The sequence below is a fragment of the Cannabis sativa genome, chromosome 4 (genome assembly GCF_029168945.1).
Source record: "Cannabis sativa cultivar Pink pepper isolate KNU-18-1 chromosome 4, ASM2916894v1, whole genome shotgun sequence".
NCBI lineage: Eukaryota > Viridiplantae > Streptophyta > Magnoliopsida > Rosales > Cannabaceae > Cannabis > Cannabis sativa.
The window spans coordinates 54,057,202-54,078,471 of NC_083604.1; the positions used below are offsets into that span (position 1 = coordinate 54,057,202).

At 34.2% G+C, this 21,270-nt stretch overlaps 1 long non-coding RNA gene and 1 other non-coding gene across 3 annotated transcripts; both read left to right on the plus strand.

Moving 5' to 3' along the window:
* Positions 1-1,296: 1,296 nt before the first annotated feature.
* On the plus strand, positions 1,297-2,224 carry LOC133036520 (uncharacterized). The gene is made up of 3 exons (XR_009687136.1): positions 1,297-1,654; positions 1,735-1,796; positions 1,910-2,224. It is a non-coding gene; the product is annotated as an uncharacterized LOC133036520 (long non-coding RNA).
* Positions 2,225-4,156: 1,932 nt separating this feature from the next.
* LOC115712427 (uncharacterized) lies at positions 4,157-7,508 on the plus strand. Of its 2 annotated transcripts, XR_009687138.1 has the most exons (6): positions 4,157-4,282; positions 4,518-4,735; positions 4,815-5,051; positions 5,141-5,213; positions 5,437-6,209; positions 6,977-7,508. It is a non-coding gene; the product is annotated as an uncharacterized LOC115712427 (transcript). The 2 variants fall into 2 exon arrangements; XR_009687137.1 differs by having other exon boundaries at positions 4,518-5,051.
* Positions 7,509-21,270: the final 13,762 nt, after the last annotated feature.

Here is a 21,270-nt window from a genome sequence, read left to right on the forward strand (position 1 = left end):
CATTCATATAGAGGATCATTGATCACATTAGGATCATAACAATGGATAACTAATGATGTGTCTATATGGTGGAACATATAGAGCATTCTATATACTGAGAGTGCAATTCTAAGTTCTATGCGTGGATTCAACGAAGAATTAATAAGTTAGTGAACTTTAGTGCTAAATTCTTGATCTACTTATTGGAAGCTCGGTTATATAGACCCATGGTCCCCCCACTAGTTGAGATAATATTGCTTGTAAGACTCATGTAATTAGTTTTGATTAATCAATTATAATTCTCAAATTAGACTATGTCTTTTTGTGAATTTTTCACTAAGAAAGGGCGAAATTGTAAAGAAAGAGTTTATAGGGGCATATTTGTTAATTATGATACTTTGTATGGTTCAATTAATAAATATGATAAATGACAATATTATTTAATAATTATTTATAGTTATTAAATAGTTAGAATTGGCATTTAAATGATTGAATTAGGAAATTGGCATTTTTGAGAAAATCAGATACAAAAGGTGTTAAAATTGCAAAATTGCAAAGCCCAAGGCCCAATCCACTAATGCTATGGCCGGCCACCTATGTAGCTATTTTAAATTGATTTTTTCATTATTTTAATGCCATATAATTCAAATCTAACCCTAGTGGAATGCTATAAATAGATAGTGAAGGCTTCAGGAAAATTACACTTTTCTTCAGATTTCTGAATCAGAAAAAACTGAGCCTTCTCTCCCTATCTTTTGCTGACCACTCTCTCTCTTCTTCCTTAGAATTTCGAAATCCTTAGTTTATGAGTAGTGCCCACACACATCAAGTGATACCTCAATCATAGTGAGGAAGATCGTGAAGAAAGATCATCAGCAAAGGAGTTTCAGCATCAAAGATTCAGAGAAAGAGATCCAGGTTCAGATATTGATAATGCTCTGCTACAGAAAGGAATCAAGGGCTAGATATCTGAACGGAAGGAGTCATTATATTCCGCTGCACCCAATGTAAGGTTTCTTAAACTTTATATGTGTTTAATTTATCGTTTTAGAAAGTTCTTATTTAGGATGTTAATAAACATACTTGTGAGTAGATCTAAGATCCTGGTAAAATAAAATTCCAACAACACTCACCTCACTGGCTCACTCATTCTTCAGCCGATACTCAGAAGAAATTGCAATGATTTTTGAACGAGTTTAGGTCACTATCTATGTGGGCAAAGGTTAGATTTTCTTAATGTGGATTCCAATTTCTTATTTTATTTTGGAAAAAGTTTTGATGTATAACATTAATTGATTTAAGTTTCTTATGAATTTGTGTTTTATTTGCACGTATAAACTTTACTATTGCTGAGCCTGACTAATCTTTCATTTATATTTTAACAGGAAGTTCGTGGTAGTACCAAAGTCCCTGAGTCAGATATAGTTCAAGCATGCAGAAAATTTAGTATTTGAGATTTTTCTTAATAAATAAAATATAAAGATCAAGCACTTTTCATATGCGTTCTTGGAATTTTATTCACTTTTTTTTTATATGCATACCACACAATTATCATTCCAGTGGATGGTTTTTGAAGGAATAATTCTTGTCTAATTCCCATTATATCTTTGTTGGTTCAGCTTCTGGAAGAGAGGCAGAGCATAAACGTTTTCCGATTTCTGCAAGCAATTAACAGGTAATATACTTTTTTAAGAGTTGTTATCTTTTTCTTGGACTGGCAATTGGTATATCGAATTAACATTATCTTTCTTTTAGGAGATCTGACATTACGGAAGTCTGTGTGGATGGAATACATCACTTTCTTAAAGTCATTGCTGGTTCGTTCTTATCTCTCTGATTTCTGACTTTAATTATAGACCTCACAAGATTGAACATGATACATATCTTGCTTCTATTAATCAGTTTTGTTGTTCGAATGAGACGATTGCAGGCATCACATCCATAGGAAGAGTCATTACGAATGATTGATGTATCAAAAAGCCATTGTCACTCCTGTGCATCACATTAAACAAATTTGGAGGGACTATGAGAATTTTGAAAATTCGGTTAGTCGACAACTGGTAATTTGTTGGTTTCTATTGGTTGGTACTTTTGTTTAGCATTGGTTGGCAAATGGCATCTTTAATTAGACATATGATTTATATCTTGGTAGTTTTAGCTGTATAATGGAGGCAAGTACAATATTTAAGGTTCGATCTTATGCCCAAAGCCTAGATCTGATATTTACCTAAGTATTCATTGTGTAAACATATTGGAGGATATTATAATAAAATCCTATAATCTTTAGAGATTTGGAGAGTATATGGCATGAATGTATACTGGAATTTCACAAGGTGTGAAGCAAGTATTTATTAGAAAAACTATTAATGGATATATGTTGGTAACATTTCTCACTTGAGCTATGGCATCTCAATTGCTTTTGTTCTTTTCTCCTTAACACTTGAGGCATACAAGAAATGGTGGTGGGGAGCTGATTACACCTTGCAGAATTGCAACTTGCCTCATATCTTGTGGCATGAAAATTTCAATATGAATTTCATGCTTAAGTCAAATATTAGTGATAACAACTTTCTCTTAGAAAATGCAGAAATTTTGAAGCATTAACAAGCATTAGAGGAGTATTAAATGTAGCTACTGTTAATAGTCTTGAACATATTTTATTCGGCCTGTTATTGTTTTGACTTAGTTGCTATTTCCAATCACTGCTTTTGTTAAGTAATAAAGACCATAGGGTCAACTTCGCCATATCTTTGGAGGCTGCATCTTTTAATTATGTAATGTTATTATTTAACATGTATTCCTTGTTTTTTTACTTTTTGATTTCTTTTAATTGAAATTTAATTTGACCTGATGCAAAACGCATGTGACAAGGGAATTTAAAGGAAGCTAACATGCTAAAGGGAATTTAATTATTTGTTTATTCCTACTTATTCAGCCAGGAGTTACTTTAAAACATGCTAAAGAAGGAACTAAAAGCTCAGCTTTCTTGTTTATATTGAGTTTTTTTCTATGATTGTTAAACTAGAGTCAAATACAGTATGATATTAAATGTAACTCTTTATACCTCAGTGGCTCTAGCTGGTTTTTCCATACTTATATAAATACTTACTATGTATTCTTGATTCATAATAAAACTTTTTTTAATTCTTTTTTTTCTTTAAGTTTTCTTTATAGTATGGTGGTTTTTGCTTTAATGTAATATAATGTAATGGGAATGGTAATTATAATATAAATGGTAATATAATGGAATAAGAATTATAATAAAAATGGTATTTTGATGATTGGTTTAACTAATAAACATTGTAATCAAATAAAATAAATTGTATATTGACAAAAATACTTTTAGTTTTATTATTTTTAATATTTAAAATTTAAATTAAAGTAACAAAAAAGACAAAAAAATATGTTCTAACAATGTAATCATCATTACATTGGTTTTATAATGTAATGGGGATTACAATACATACTGTAATGACCATTACAATATAAAGACATTACAAAGCTTTAAAAATAAAAGCAAACATTGTAATAGTAATAATGATTCTATTACAATCCACATTATACTAAACTAAACATGTTCGTTTGGAATGGTAGTGTGAATTTTTATTGGAATGGTAGTGTGAATTTTTATTGCTTAAAAATGTTAGTTTAGAAACATGGCTATTATGTCCTTGGATGGGGATATATTATTTATATTTAACTTGTCATTTCTTTTATAAATAATTTAAAATGAAACTAAGTATACGTGCCTTGCATATTTTTTTTTTTAATTTTTGTTACATAATATTTGCTTTAAATTTTGTAAAACCTATATCTTGCTCCTCTAAATTTTCTATAAGTAAATAATAAATATTATTTTGTTATGACTTATATATACACAATTATATTTTACTAACCAAATATAATAGCACAAATATCAATTTAACACAACAAATCATTTCCATAATCATACCTGTAGTTATAGAAATCTAAATAAAAATAAAGAATTAAACTTTAAATAAAACTAATATTTACGTGCCTCGGCACGTAACTTCTAACTAGTATATTAAAAGTGGCTATCTAACGGCAATTCTTGGTTTAACGATAGTATTTTTATTTTTCTGTTACATTTAACGGAGAGTTTAACATCCGTTACTTAATTTTATACTAATAAATAATTGTTATTCTTCTTCCTCGTTATTGCGATTGACCTTTATTCGATCTTCTCTCTCAAACCCAAACCTACATCGATTGATCCGTAGACATTCTTCACCCCTTTGATTTCAATTGCATTGAAGAAGGAACAATTGAAGCTGATTTAATCGTAAGTTTGCACACATTAAAAAGAATTGATTTTATTAAACAAAAAATTCCAATTCAAGTTTCGTTTCAATTCGAAAGAAAGAGAAATTGAAAAGCAGGGATCTCACTTACATTCTCCATCTGTGATAACGCTACCACAAGGCTCAAAGTTAAAATTCATTTTCTTTTTCGATTCATCATATTCTTTTTCTGCAATTTTTTTCTTTCATTTAATATATCTAATTTTGGAATTGTAGACTTCTCCAATGGTGGTGGTGATAGGATTCATTGAGTTTTATTTCTCTGAAGGATGGAGAAGCAGGCGAGAGAGTATTAATGGAGATTCTAAGAGTGCGATGCACTGTTCCAAAGGACATCGTACAATTTGATATGGCCATTTTCTCTTCTACAGAGTCGGAGGAGCTCTATCGCCTTATCAATTCGAATGTTAAGCATTTTTAGCACCTATAATGCGGTAAACTAGCCTTTTCGTATCTCCGTACATTTATTGTTGATACGATTCGATTGTGACTCGCTATTATAATTGGGTATAGAAAAAAAATAATTCAAAATCAGCTGCTCATAATATAACTGAAGACCGCCTTCAAGAAGAAAATGTAAAAAGATAATTTATTAGCTATATAAATTTGAGAGGATAATGGGTTTACAAAAGATTCCTTTTTTTATTATGATCCATTGTAATTGTTCTAAGTTTAATATTTGGGTAACTGATATCAAAGCACATTAAGCGAAGCCTTGTACAAGCTATTGTCGAAAAGGAGCCCTATGAGGTAATTTCTATGCCTTTGTCTTTGTAATTAGACCCCTTGTTTTGGTATTCAAAGAATGGTTCATTATTTTTTATTTAAATATTTCACAGGGAATAGTTTTGTATTTGGAAAAAGTGACCCACAAAGTTTATTTCAACATAGAGATCGAGGAAAAGCCCATTGGTATGAGTGATTTGAATATTGGTTGACAATTTACACATAATCATATTTGATTTGTTATTGCTTATGGTTCTGAGCAAATTGATATTGGATAGAATGAGATTATTAAGTTTGAAAATGAGTAAATTACATCTGGTTTCTTGTTCATTGAGAAGAACAAATTTTTGGATATTGCTTCCCTTTTTATGAATTAGTAAAATTAACACTTGTTTTAATGTTTGATTAGGTTGCATAATTATGGGTATTTTTGGAGAAGCAGTTCCTAAAACCATTGGTAGGCTTTTCTTTTTTTTTTTTGAAGGGACCATTGGTGGGCTTCTAAATACAATTTAAGTAGTATATTTCTTAACATTGTTGTAATCAAATTGTTCATTGTTCTGTACATAGTCACTAATTTTATACTATTGGTTTTTCTTATTGTTCTTCTTATTATGATAGAATTGATCATTGAATATCTTTTCTCACATTAATTTGATTGAACTAAAATACTTATCTTTCATTGTACGCATTTAATCTTGATTCATACTGCTCTCAAACTATGCAATTTTTTTTTTAAATTAAAATTACATGTATATGTTTATCCAAATGAGATATCCTCTTTTAAAATTGAAACGAAATAGGGACCCTTCCGTCTGGTTGGTTCTCCTATTCACTGTTTTAGGGGTGAGTGGTTGCTTTACCAATCACGCTTTCTCTAAAACTATTGTAGTTAATGGAGCATGATCGGGACCTTTTTGGCTTCAAGCAGATAAATTTAAATTACCTTTCTCGTTATTATATTCATAAAAGCTAAACAATATATATAGTTGGTCTTCACCCATTATTATTAATGGTGTTGCCACTTTAAATAGATGTGAGTAAGGAATTAGAAAAGTAATCCTTCAAATCATTGTATTAATTGATCGATTCTTGTAACTTTTGATCTTTTTCTGTTTAAAATCTTGCATGGAATGATACAATCTACAAAGCAGAGCTTGAATTGTCTTCTTGGAGCACCAGGTTAGAATTAGCCTTTACGACTCCAAGTAACAATACTAATCGTGTGGTGGACATCAAATTTGTTTGTTTACTTTGCCAAATTCTTTGTTATGGAATTATTCATCAAATGAAACGATTTACTATTTGCCAATCTACATGTCTGCTTGATTTCAATCAATGTAAAGATTCAAATCTAAGAGCACTAAAACTAGCAAACAGAAAATAAAAAATACATTTGTAATGCTGGGTTTGGTCCATTATGTAAAGAATCCTAATAAATTGAGCATGGTTTGCTTTTAAATAAGCAGGTGACTTCAACAAGACAGAAGCATTGTTTTCTTCAATTTCTAAATGTAGTTTATTAATTAGAATGATATCTTGCAACTTGTCATTTATTAGGAGACAAAGTGGAATGATAATGTTTCTTCTCTTGCGGATAGAAGTATGAACTTTTAGTGTCATAAATCAAAATTGTTACGAATTTACCTTACATAAATAATTGATGACATAAAGATTTTTTAATGAGCTAAAATGATAATTGTGATTGATCATTTGTTTGGTACTTGTTATATTCTTTTTTGTTTTTAGAACAATTATATATGTGTTGGAAATTATTTTACCAGGATCTTAGATCTACTCACAAGTATGTTGATTAACACCCTAAATATGAACTTTCTAAAACGATGAAATAAACACATATAAAGTTTAGTAAACCTTACATTGGGTGCAGCGAAATAATATGACTCCTTCCGTTCAGATCTCTAACCCTTGTATCCTTTCTGTCGCAGAGTATTATCAAGATCTGAACCTGGATCTCTTTCTATGATTCTTTAGCGCTGAAACTCCTTCTTGCTGAAAGTCTTTCTTCACGATCTTCCTCACTATGATTGAGGTATCACTTGTTGTGTGTGGGCACTACTCTAATCACTAAGTATTTCGAAATCTTAAGGAAGAAAAGAGAGAGGGAGTGGACGGCCAGATAGAGAGAGAGAGGCTCAGGTTTTTCTGAATGAAAAGTGTAATTTTCCTGAAGCCTTCACTATCTATTTATAGCATTCCACTAGGGTTAGGTTTGAATTATTTGGCATTAAAATAATGAAAATATCAGAGGATAATTCCTATAAAAGTGGCCAGCCATGGCAGTATGGATTTGGGCCTCACTTTTTGCAATTTTGCAGTTTTATCACTTTTGCATCTGATTTTCTCAAAAAACGCCAATTTTCTAATTCAACCATTTAAATGCCAATTCTAACTATTTAATAACTATAAATAATTATTAAATAATATTGTCATTTATCATATTTATTAATTGAACCATACAAAGTATCATAATTAACAAATATGCCCCTAAAACTCTTTCTTTACAATTTCGCCCTTACTTAGTGAAAAATTCACAAATAGACATAGTCTAATTTGAGAATTATAATTGATTAATCAAAACCAATTATATGAGTCTTACAGTCAATATTATCTCAACTAGTGGGGGGACCATGGGTCTATATAACCGAGCTTCCAATAAGCAGATCAAGAATTTATTACCTAAATTCACTGACTTATTAATTCTTCGTTGAATCCACGCATAGAACTTAGAATTGCACTCTCAGTATATAGAATGCTCTATATGTTCCACCATATAGACACATCATTAGTTATCCATTGTTATAATCCTAATTTGATCAATGATCCTCTATATGAATGATCTACACTGTAAAGGGATTAGATTACCGTTACACCCTACTATGTATTTTATCCTTAAAACACTTGACCCCGTATAAATTATATTTCAGCTTTTGTGAAATGAGTACTCCACCATTTATTTTCGTTTGGTCAAGCTCGAAGGAGATCATCTTTTGATTACTATTCGCCATATAGAAGCTATAGATTCCATGTTTATGTTAGCGCTCCCACTCAATTGCACTACCGTGTTCCTAAAATGTACGTATCACCCTGACCTAAAAGTAGGCTTAACTAACAAATCAAAGAACACGAATAGCCTCTTAAGATTGAGCCTAATCATAACAGGATTAAGATCATTTGATCTAGGATCAACTAGGCGATATTGACTTGAATAGATTTTACGGTAAGTTTAATAAATCTAAATCAAAGTTCAATATCGGTCCCTTCCGATGCATACTCCATGCACCCAACCTGAGCTTTACTTTAACCAATGTTTTGGAAAGAACATAGCATTTCTCCAAATGCAAGTAAACTCTTATTGTAGATTATCATATCAGTAAAACCCTGTGTCTGATAAATCTAGGAAACTTTATTCACATAGTCATGTTTACTTTCCAAAGTGTTGACAACACAATAAACAGGATCAAGTATGTGAAAAGGGTTTCAGATGAATTTATAAATCAAATAGACAAGCAATTGATAAGGTGAACCAAAACATACACAAATGAATGAAAAATACTTCTGTTTCTTTATTGATGTTGAATAAAATAGATTACATTGAAATGGAGTTTTATTTAGGGCATAAAACCCAACAAACTCCCACTTGCACTAATATAAAACTAATCAGTACATATCAATTAATCCTAAATTCTGACGGTGCTTTTCAAATGCAGTCACGGCCAAGACTTTGGTGAATGGATCAGCTAGGTTGTCCTCTGTGTCCACTTTCTCAACTAGTACATCTCCTCTTGCCACGTATTCTCTGATAATGTGATACTTCCTTTCAACGTGTTTGCTTCTCTTGTGGCTTCGAGGTTCCTTATTATTAGCTATCGCTCCATTATTATCACAAAGTAGGACCAGAGGCTTTTCCATTCCAGGCACGACACCGATGCTGGTGAAGAACTTTCTTAGCCGCACAAGTTCTTTAGCAGCTTCGGCTGCAGCTATGTATTCAGCTTCCATAGTCGAGTCCGATATTGCGGCTTGTTTTGCACTTCTCCAAACCACTGCTCCACCCCCAAGAGTAAACACCATCCCAGATGTAGATTTCCTGTCTTCAAGACTTTCCTGGAAATCTGAATCAGTATAGCCTATAGGATTTAAAGCACCACCCTTGTAGACTAATACTAGATCTCTTGTACTCTTTAAGTATTTCAGAATATACTTAACTGCATTCCAATGTTGTTGTCCTGGATTTGACTGATACCTGCTCACGATTCCCACTGCATAGCAGATGTCAGGTCTAGTGCATAACATTGCATACATAAGACTTCCAACTGCAGAAGCATAGGGAATTTTCGCCATGTCCTCTATCTCTTGAGGATCAGTAGGAGATTGTTCCTTAGATAGACGAATACCATATCTAGAAGGCATGTTTGCCCCATTGGTGTTGTTCATGGAGAATCTCTCTAAAACTTTGTCAATGTAGGTTGTTTGAGAGAGAGCAAGAGATCTGTTCTTCCGGTTTCTGATAATCTGAATACCAAGAACATAGGCTGCTTCACCCAAATCTTTCATATCGAATTGAGTGTTGAGCCATTCCTTGATGTGAGTCATTTTCTTGATATTGTTTCCAATAATCAAAATGTCGTCAACATAAAGGACAGGAATACTACTACTTGGTCTTCCTTGAGTTGGTAAACACAAGGTTCATCTTCATTCTGAAGAAAGCGGTAGGTCTTGATGATTTCATCAAACCTTTTATTCCATGAGCGAGAAGCTTGCTTAAGTCCATAGATAGACCTATTTAATTTGCAAACTTTCTTTTCCTGCCCTCGAAGAACATAGCCTTCTGGTTGTTCCATATAGATGGTTTCTTCAAGTACCCCATTGAGCATGACAACAGGACTAAAAGTTTCCTCATAGTCCACGCCTTCTCTTTGGGTATAACCCTTGGCTACAAGTCTAGCTTTAAAAGTTTCGACTTCGCCTCCAGCTCCTCTTTTCTTCTTGTAAACCCACTTGCATCCTATCAGATGATAGTCGTCAGGTGCGTCTACATATTCCCAGACTTTGTTCTTTTTCATGGAATCCATTTCTGAATCCATGCCGACTGACCATCGTTTCCGTTGCGGACTAGCCATTACCTGTTTATAGGTTAATGGATCATCTTCAATACCGTCACCAACGACCTTATTGATTTCACCATCCAAGCCATACCGAGCTGGTTTTGTTGAAACCCTCCCACTACGACGAGGAGCGGTGATGTTCTGAACAGGAACTTTGGTAGTAGTTCTCTCAGTTGGTTCGACTGAGGGAGTGGGATTGTTCTCTTCACGAATGGAAGAGGACGGAACATTGGAAGGACTTATATCTGAAAGCATTTCCTCCAACACTAGTTTACTTTGTGATTTGAAATTCTTAATATAGTCATCTTCAAGGAAAGTTGCGTTTGTAGAAACAAACACTTTATCATCCTTGCGACTATAAAATAGTCCACCCCTAGTCTCTTTAGAATTACCGACAAACATGCAAACTTCAGTTCGTGACTCAAGTTTGCCATCTTTCTTTCTTAAGACATGAGCAGGGCACCCCCAGATTCTATAATGGCGTAAACTAGGTGTACGACCAATCCATAGTTCTAAAGGTGTCTTAGGGATTGATTTAGATGGAACAACATTTAAAATTTTGGTTGCCATCTAAATTGCATATCCCCAGAAGGACGTAGGTAAAGTTGAAAAACTAAGCATGGACCTAACCATTTCCAAAAGCGTGCGATTTCGTCTTTCTGCAACTCCATTTTACTGTGGAGTGCTAGGGGTGGTTAATTGGGATTCAATTCTAAGTTCAATTAAATGATCTTTGAACTGCATATCCATATATTCTCCACCCCTATCAGTTCGCAAGATCTTTTATGATTTACCTAATTGGTTTTGAGCCAATGCGTGAAATTCCTGAAACTTTGCAAATGTTTCAGATTTCTTATGCATAAGGTAAATATGTCCATATCTAGAGTAATCGTCAATGAAAGTGACAAAGTACTCATAACCACCTCGGGCTTTTACATTCAAAGGTCCGCAGACATCAGAATGCACTAACCCTAGGGGTTGTTTGGCACGCTCTCCCTTTGCAGAGAAAGAACGTTTAGTCATTTTTCCTTCTAGGCAGGACTCACATACTGGCAGTTCACCTAAGACGATATTTTTCAATGGACCGTCTTTGGTTAGCCTATTGAATCTATCAAAGCCTATATGACATAAACGTAAATGCCATAGATATGTTTCATTATCATCATCGATCTTTTGATTTTTGTGGTTTCTAGGTTTAGCTACTTTAAAAAGTTCGTTATGTAGGGCAAAAGGTGTTTCTGGTCTAAGAACATAAAGCCACTGTTCCATGAATGCAACACAAATATGAATGTCATTTCGAGAAATGGTAGAACCAGAACTCGAAAAATCTAATTTGTATTGTTGCAATTGTAAGCATGAAATAGAAACCAAGTTTCTACTGAAATTTGGAATGTATAAGACATTGTCTAATTCTAAAATTCTGTTTTGAAACTTGAGTTTGGCTTTTCCTCTAGCTCTAACCGAAACCATTTCGCCATTACCAACCTTAAGTTTCAACTCTCCGGATTTCAAATAATTCCAATTCTCAAGCAATTGTAATGAACAACTTACATGATTTGTAGACCTAGAATCAAGAATCCAAATGGATTTATCATTCTCTAACACACATGATTCGAAGACTAAAGCATTACTGCTTATTCGTCTGTGATTTGTTGTTCTTGATGGTATAATTTATTGTGAAGTATAACTTGAGGAAGTGGAATCACTTTCTCTTATCTTCTCAACTAAGCTTGAAGTAGTAGGATTTATGGAGTTATGAACTATTTGCTCTTCAGAGTGAACAATTCCCAGCTTACCTGCTTTCTGGAATTTAAAGTCCATCATGAGCATATGTGAAGTATTACTCTGACAAGGATTTTATAACTTCAAGTTCAATTGCTAAGATATTAACTAGGAGTGGAATGGGAAGAGGGTTATTGGCACTACAACACATCAATAAAACAGAAGTAAGGTTTTGGTTCAAAATTCATACACAAGTTCAGAAAATAACAAATAATCACATATGTTATAAAAATACTAAATCCAACATAGTTTATTTTCCAAGGTTTCCAACATAATGAAATACAGTGTCCCGGTAGGCGAGAGTCAAAGATAACATTAGTTGAATAGAGTAGTCAGCTCATCTAAAATTAAACATTTTAGCAACCTTTTATTCGATCAAAATGAGAATCCAACTTTGTCTCGGTAGGCGAGAGTCAAGGTTATTCTCATTTTATGAGCTTCCACCATTGTTTCATGTTTTATGAGTTTATCTCTAAGTAGTCACCGTAGGGGAGAGTCTAATAGAGACGAAAACTCACAAAACACTTATCAAATGAAATCTTACGGTGTTAAAAGTGTTCAACGAATAACCATCCATAGGGGGACGAAGTCTAGCGTCTCGAGATTATATTGAAAAAATTTAACTATTGTAAGACCAACAATGGAGATCGAATATCTTTTGATTAAAGCTCATTATTTAAAAAAAATATGTATTTTATTTAATCATCTGTTCCATATTATAATAATTTAAAATTACAAATTAAAGTTGGTTTAAATAAAAAATCAACTTTAATTAAATTTCAATTATTATTTAAATTCGAAAAATAAATTCGAATAAATATCGAACAAGTTCCATATTATAATAATGAAAAATTACAAATTAAAGTTGGTTTAAATAAAAAATTAACTTTAATTAAATTTCAATTATTATTTAAATTCGAAAAATAAATTCGAATATAATGGAACAAATTTGAAAATATCTTGTTTAAGTTGTTTTAGAAGAATCTAAAAAATCAACTTAAATATCTTTCAAATTAGATTTAATTAAATTAAAATTAAGTTGTAACCACTTAATTTGAAAATATTCCATTTTAAGTTGATATTTGAAAAATATCAGCTTAAAAAATATCTAAAGAATCTTAATAACCAATGCCTAAAATTCCTTAACTTAATTTTGAAATTTTAAATCCGAAAGATATTCAGATTTAAGCTGGTTAGTTATAGACAACTAAATATCAACTTAAGTAGGAATATTTAATGAAAAATTTAAATTAAGCTTCAGAAAGAATCTAGATGGTTATAATTCTATATTTAATTAAATACAAGAAAATACATATAGTTTAGCTTAGAGTATAAAATTCTTTAAACTATGGTTTTCTTAAATTAATTTCAAAATAAATGAAATTAATTATGTTGCTAATCAATTTTATTAGGTTAAACTAATTTAATTAACCTAGTACAGTTATTCAAATCAGGCAAATGAGCCTTCACAATTGGGGTAGTTTATGTGAGGGGATGCTGGGTTCAGTATGTCGTACCCACTTCTATGGCTCCCAACTCTCACACAAGGCCCAAAAGAGAGGAATTTAACCTTAAAATGAACAACTGTTATTAATTGAATAGGCCCAAAACTAAATGGGCCTAAATAATGTTAAAAAAAAATGGGCCTAAATAAAATCTATCAAGAACTATGATATTTTATTTAGCAACAACAACCTATATGCATCTATAATAAAATTAAACACATAAGCTCACCCAGGCACACAATTTGGATGGATCCTATCATGTTGCTAGGTCATACACAGATGAAAGAAGATTGTAAATATACCTGTTACATATTATTTATTTGACCAAGGGAGCCACGAGTTAAAATCAGATCATTGGATCTGTCAACAAGCTAACCATGGCTATTTGCAATCAAGAAAACACATACTCCTGCAACAAAGTTAGCTGGATAGTTGGATGTAGGATTTATTTAATTTTAAAAAAATAATTTCGAAAAATTAATTAAAAAAAAATTATTTTCGAAAAATAATAAAATAAAATAAAATTTAAATATTTTCGAAATTAATAAAATAATATTTAAAATTAAACCTACAATTTTGAAAAATTAGGTTTTGTAACGCCCCGATTTCCCGAGACGTCACACTAGCTAGTCCGTTTAAAACAATTTAAGATAAAGACAGTAAAAGACTTCTTTAATGAAAAATAACTAAGCATGAGATCTCATTATTTTTAAAACAAAATATTTATTTATTCATAACCTTAAAATATAAAGCTTTGCAAAAACTATTTGAATCATAATCTTTAATGAAATATTTTTAAACCAAAACATCATGACAATCCCCTAACATGTAATCCATGCCTCGAGCTCGCCACCCTCACTGTATAGTTTTGCCTTTACCTGCACATAGAGTACCCGTGAGCTAACGCCCAGTAAGAAGAGCTATATAGGATATAACCCCCCCAACAGATAACATAGTCATAAGTATAACAATATCACAACATCAAATCAATTCATACCATACTTGCATACATATAACAACATGTCATATCACACATTATTCTCACATACAATACAACATCATATCACAGTGTAATCTTAATGCATGCTATACTCACACACATAACACATAGTATCTTATCGCACATTGTCCTCACATACGATAATCTACTCCCACTCATGTTGATCAGACATGAAGTGTAACTTGCCCTGCCTTGTGCTGTTCTCACACTTGGCATCCAATAGGGCAATCCCTTATCACAAGTTGTACTCACCCATGATAGGATAACCTGCAAGTAAACCCATACAAGCAGCCAAAAATATATCCTGCAGTGCTATGCTCACACCAGCAGCAGAAAACCTATCCTATAAGTGCTATCCTCACACAAACAGTCAAAAGCCTTATCACTATCACACACTAATAACATTAGCATAAAACAACAATCTACCATAAAACATGTAAATACAAACCCATAATACAGTTGTATGTTTCAACATACACCCTGTGCACAGATGTCCACTCTTCTTACCTCAGTTGTTAAGAACACCTTCTGGCTACTCCAAGCATCTCAATGAATTTTCTTGTTGAGGACAAGATCCTCAAATCCCACTGCTTAAGACTTGTTATCTCGTCACTACTACCTATAACAACACAAGGTTCAAGGCCCTAACATTAAAATTCGTACTCTTAAAGTACAGCAGAAAGATCACTATTTTTGACCAATAACTATACTAATTGAGTGAACGTTGTCTTCATAAAAATTATAGGAAATTTCATTATCTTTCCAATGATATAAAGATCATTAAAAATGGATTAAAACTGAGAGAGTTATGACTGTTTTACTGAAACTATTTCTGAGAAGAAATATGGAGTAACGAATTACATAAATTAGAAAAAAAATACAAACTTTTGACATTGAGTGGTTCAGAACTAGAAGATAACATCTTCATCAAAGGAATAGGAAATTAAATTACCTTTCCAATGATACCAAAATCTTTGAAATTAGAATTATATTCAAAGAGATTACAATTTTACCCAAACAGTTTTGCAAGAACAAGATTCTAGAAACGAATCACATGATATTGAAACAAAACTAACTTTTTGACATAGTATGACTTCGAATTAACAAAAAGTTTCTTCATAAAACTAATGGGAAATTGAATAATCTTTAAAACCACATATAGATCATTAAAAATGGATGAGAATTGAGAGAGTTATTGTATTTTAAGTGAAAGTACTTTTTCTGGAAATATAAAGAAAACGAATTACAACCATAGCAGAAAGATGATAATTTTTGACTTAGAAGAACAGCGAATTGGTTATTTGTTTCTTGATAAAAATTTTAGATCATCGAATAAGCTTTCCAAAGATACAAAAATCTCTAAAAACAGATCAATATCAAGAGAGATATTATCACTTTACTGAAACTTGTTTTTTTTTTCTGAAAACGAAAAATATAACAGGTCCGAACCTTAGATAACATTTAGCATTATTGAGCAAGAAAATATTTCATACCTCTTCAAAACTTTCTATTTGATGTCTCAAGCCCACAAGCCTTGATTATAAATCCAAAACTTTAAGAATGAAGGTAGAAAAATAAGAAGAAGTGTGGAAGGTTTGAGAGGAGTAACCATGAAGAAGAATGAAGCTTTGACTAATTGGTTTGGAGAGGAAAAATAAAACGTTTAGGGTTTGATAAAAAAGATTATGAGATATCGTATTCTGATAGGTTTAGGTTAACTAAAAATAATAATATATAATAAAATGCTAAAATATTATTAAATCAACAAATATCTAATTTTTAAATTTAAAAATAAGCCCTCTATCTCGTAACTTTAGGCTCAGTTTTCACGTAGAAAACTTCCGAATTATGATATAATTATTCTGACAAAATTTATAGATTTTTGAATTATCTTTCCAACGCCACTGGAATCACCTCAATCGGAGCTCTAAAACTCTAGATATGATCATTTTAGTAAAACAATTTTTAATCCTACGAATTTATCCAAACCTACGAATTTTTTTAACATTAATTCCATTATAATGTTGTTTAATGCACTTCATACAATAAATTAAACCCACTAAATAATGTATAAAACTCTAATAGACTTTGATATTGGGCTTTAATTGAGTAATTATCCTAATTCGTAAAAACACCATTTTACCTTGACACTTACTATAATTTCAACTATGTTTAGAAATCTATCAATACTATTCTAAGCAATTATCTCTATTCACTATTAGTAGAAATAAATAAAATACTTATTCTCACACAAATTGTATAACAAATAAAATTTAAAATATATGTATATTTTTACCGGTTATTACATTCTACCCTCCTTAAAGAAATTTCGTCCTCGAAATTTAACTAACAAATACACGAGGGACTTCATGTTGTTTATCACCACTTACTACATGACCTCCTTATCTACCATATGGACGAAGCTGCTATTTTTTTTCTTCTAATTCTTGCATTCAATTACTTTGCTAGAAATACTATAACAAAATGGATAGGAGAAGAATGTCCCCAAGTAGGGTCTGGTCTGTTATTGACATAGTTGCGGGTGCTAAACACTGATATCTTTGGCGTTTGGGAGTGCATTATGCTACTATTTTGTTTTCGTTCTTCTAAGTTTTTGTGGCTTGGGAGTGCATTCTGCTACTATTTTGTTTTCGATCTTCTAAGTTTTTGTGGCTTTTGGTTTCCACCGATGGAGAAAGGAAGTGCGGCTACGATAGATGTGCCTGTTGATATGGTCGACATGGAGAAGGGGAAGCTGCTTGAAAGAGATAGTGCTATGGAGATGGAGATGCTGGAGCTATTTGAAGATATCACCCTGGAAGATGTAGTTCTCAACAAGGCTTGTGTTGGGAAAGTCATGGGATGCAAGGATATGCCAGCATCTGTAGTAAAAAAAATTCTCATGGGGGTCTGGAGGAATATTGGAAGCTGGCGTATGAAAAAATGTGGAGAGGGAGTTTTAGGATTTTTCTTTGAGACAGAGGAAGATTGCTCTTACATTATGGACAAGAGGCCATGGCTGGTTAATGGAATGCTTCTTAACCTAAAACCCTGGCCTGTAGAAGGTGAAGTCCGTGTGGCGGAGTTCGAGGTGGCTCGCTTCTGGGTTCAGTTTCACGGTCTCCCAACGAGGTGTTTATCGGATGAGAACACTGCTATCATTGCCAAGAAAGCAGGACAGTTTGTGAAGACGGATGGAAAATCCAAAGTCGAACTAGTTCGACGTGGATATCTAAGATGCTGGATTGATGTTTGGATAACTCATCCTTTTGTTGTTGGTTTCTTTTTGAAAGCCGAAGGAAGGGAGGAATCATGGATACAGTTCAAGTACGAGAAGTTACCATTCTTGTGCTTTACCTGTGGTAAGCTTGCCCATTTGGAAAGGATCTGTCATGTACCAACGGCTATGGTGATTCCAAAAAATGGTAATGCTGTCCAAATGTACGGCCCGTGGGTCAAGAACGATACAGGAAGAAGCAACTGCTTCTCTATGGCTGGGAAAGGGGTCTCTCGTTATATGATTGAGCTACCGGAAAATGCTCTAGGTAGCCGGAAAAAAGAAAGAAAAGGGTCTTGGAAGAGAAGACAGGGCAAGCTAAACTCCGACGGGGAGGGCAGTACAAAGGGCCGCCAGGAAGGTACTGAGACTGTCAGTATGGTGTCGAGGATGGTTCACGCCACTTCCTCTGTGAACGACAGAGATCGTGTTCCTGTGGATGGTACGACGTCTCAGAAGATGTCTATTGATCGAGTGGCGGGAAATTTTGGAAATGAGAGAGTCCCTTTGCCAATTGGGCCCAATTACTTGGACCTACCTAACCCAGACTTTGCAAATGCTGGGGAGGACAGAATCCCTGATACTGGGCCTACTTTAGCCCAAACTCTTGAAATACCCCATTCGTGGGTCTGTGCCTCTCAAAGGCCTCATAACTATCCTGATGAGGTGCCTATTAAATGGCCCATCAATGACCCTGAGTTACAGAAAGTCTTCATGAGTCTTTATGGGTGGGAGATCACAAATAAGTTCCAGGCCCACCCTTCTTTAATCACAAATCCTCCTGACTTATCTGAATTGATAAATCATTTACTTGGGACCCGTAAGAGGAAGGCCCATACCTGGTACTTACCAATTCCATCACCTTCGCACTGTTTTATTGCCAGCATGAATGATAACGAGACCCCTGCAAATCATGACGCGGGAAAAAAGTTCTCTAGTGACCCTGAGGCATGCTTCGCAATGGGAAGTACGGAACAAGGGGAATCATCGAAGAGGAAAACACGAGGCAAAAACGTATCGTCCATTAATTCAAGGAAGAAACAGAGCTCAGGAGTTAAGACACGAAGCAAGAGAAAGGCAGCTTTGGAAACTCAGGAAATTATGCAAGGAAACTTGGGAGATATTCTTGCAAACTATGTGGAAATCCCAATCACTTATGTTCAGAATTTTGGGCAAGGCGAGGAGGCGGCCGAAAGCATGCCCCCACCTCCCCAATGAGGTGCTTATCTTGGAACTGCAGAGGGCTTCGGCGGCCTTCTGCAGAAAGGACTCTTCGGAGTCTAATTCGAGACACAGATGCGGATATCATCTTTCTCTTGGAAACTAAGGTGAGCGTGGACTTTATGGTTAATGTAGCTAACAGACTGGGATTTCTAAATGTTTGTTGCATACCTGCTTCGGGATTGGCTGGGGGGTTATGTATTGCGTGGAGAAGAATACAAGTTACTGTAATGGAGACTTTGAATTTGGGGTTTAAAGTTAATGTTTTGTCTATGATTGGATGTGAGTCGTGGATCTTATTCTGCATATATGGTCCTCCTTATGGAGCCTTAAAGCAACCTTTCTGGGATCAGATGCTAGAAAAGGTTCAGGAATGCACTTTGCCTTGGGCCTTGATGGGAGATTTAAATATCATTCTGGAGGCTAAAGAGAAGATAGGAGGAAGACCCTTTCAGTCCAACGAGGGAAACATTTTGACGGAATTTTTACTAAACTCTGGTGGGATTGATCTGGGATTTGTTGGGCCTCCTGCTACTTGGCAGAATGCTAGAAATACGACCCAACATATCCGGAAACGTCTTGATAGAGCGATTGCCGATTCTCATTGGTGTGTTCAGTTTCCTAATGCATCGGTCTGTCATTTTCCTATATATGGATCTGATCATGCTCCGCTCTGTTTGAAAGTGTGGGGAGATAGAGAGAAGCTTTGCTACCCTTTTAGATTCATGGAAGTTTGGACCTCGAGTACAGAATGTGGAGAGGTAATTGATCGGGCATGGACCAACACTGTATCTCATCATAATAGACTTCAGAGAAAACTTCAGAACACTAAGAAGGATCTCAAAGTTTGGAATGTGGAAAAATTTGGCTATGTCGATTGCAAGCTGAAACAACTTAAGCATACTCTGGGTTTGATTCAAGGAGCCCCGATTTCTCAACACATGCTGGAAAATGAAGCTGGAATACAATTGGAGATCCTAGAGATGGAAGCAAAGATGGAAAGAATCTGGAAACAAAAATCAAGAGAAAACTGGTTGAAATACGGAGATAATAACACACGGTTTTTTCATGCTTCAACGGTGGTGCAAAGAAGGCAGAATCGTGTTAGTTGCATTGAAAGGAATCCTAACTGTTGGATTCGGAGCAGACAAGAAATTGGGCTTTATTTTTAGGAAAAATTCCAAGAACTGTATAAGTCTTCCAATCCTGAGATTTCAGAAGACTTTGATGGACTTTTCAACAATAAAATTGCAGAAGAAGACAACTCCATGTTGTGCCATATCCCGGGAGACGAAGCAATCCGTGAAGTAGTTTTTAAAATGCATCCTTTAAAATCGCCTGGACCCGACGGTTTCTCCGGAATATTCTATCGAAAATACTGGAGTATTGTTGGCAAGGATGTGTGTAAAATGGTTAAAGAGTTTTTCATTCATGGGAAGATGCAGGGGCAAACGAATCACACTCTCATATGCCTTATCCCCAAGGAGGCCAATGCGAGTTCGTTCGACAAGTTTCGCCCCATAAGTCTTTGTAATTTTTGCTATAAGATTGTTTCCCGAATTCTAACGGACCGCCTGAAGAGTATTATGGATAGGCTGGTGTCTCCTCATCAATCCGCCTTCATTCCAGGAAGATGGATTGCAGATTGTTCGGTCCTTGCTCAGGAAGTCAACCACGCAATCAAAATCAAGAAAGGCAGAGAGGGAATCATGGTTGTGAAGACTGATATGAGCAAAGCCTATGATAGGCTAGAATGGAGTTTTATTCGACGAGTACTGCTTTCAAATGGTTTCTCGGCAAAGTCGATTCAACTGCTTATGGCGTGTGTCACAACTGTTAGTTACTCAATTCTTCTCAATGGAGCACCACTTGCTCCCTTCAATCCTAATCGAGGTCTCAGACAGGGAGATCCACTCTCCCCCTTTCTGTTTATACTCTGTAGTGAAGTCTTATCTAAGATGATCCTAAGGGCGGAACAAGAAAAGGAGATAAGGGGTATTAAAGTTGCTCGAAATGCAATGGCAATTTCCCACCTCTTATACGCGGACGACGCCATATTCTATTGCCAAGCCACTGAATCAAATGCCAAGTGTCTATTAGAAATCTTTGATAAATATGAAGCTTGGTCTGGACAAAGGATCAACAAAAGCAAGAGTGGGTTAGTTTTCTCGCCCAATACCTGTGGTAGGAAGAAAGAGGATATTATGGGAATTTTGTCAATGCAAAGACTTAATGCCAAAGAAAAATACTTGGGTAACCCTTTCTTCTTCACGGGCAGGAGAACGGAGGATTTCAAATTTTTGAAGCAAAAAATTCTCAAGCGTATCGA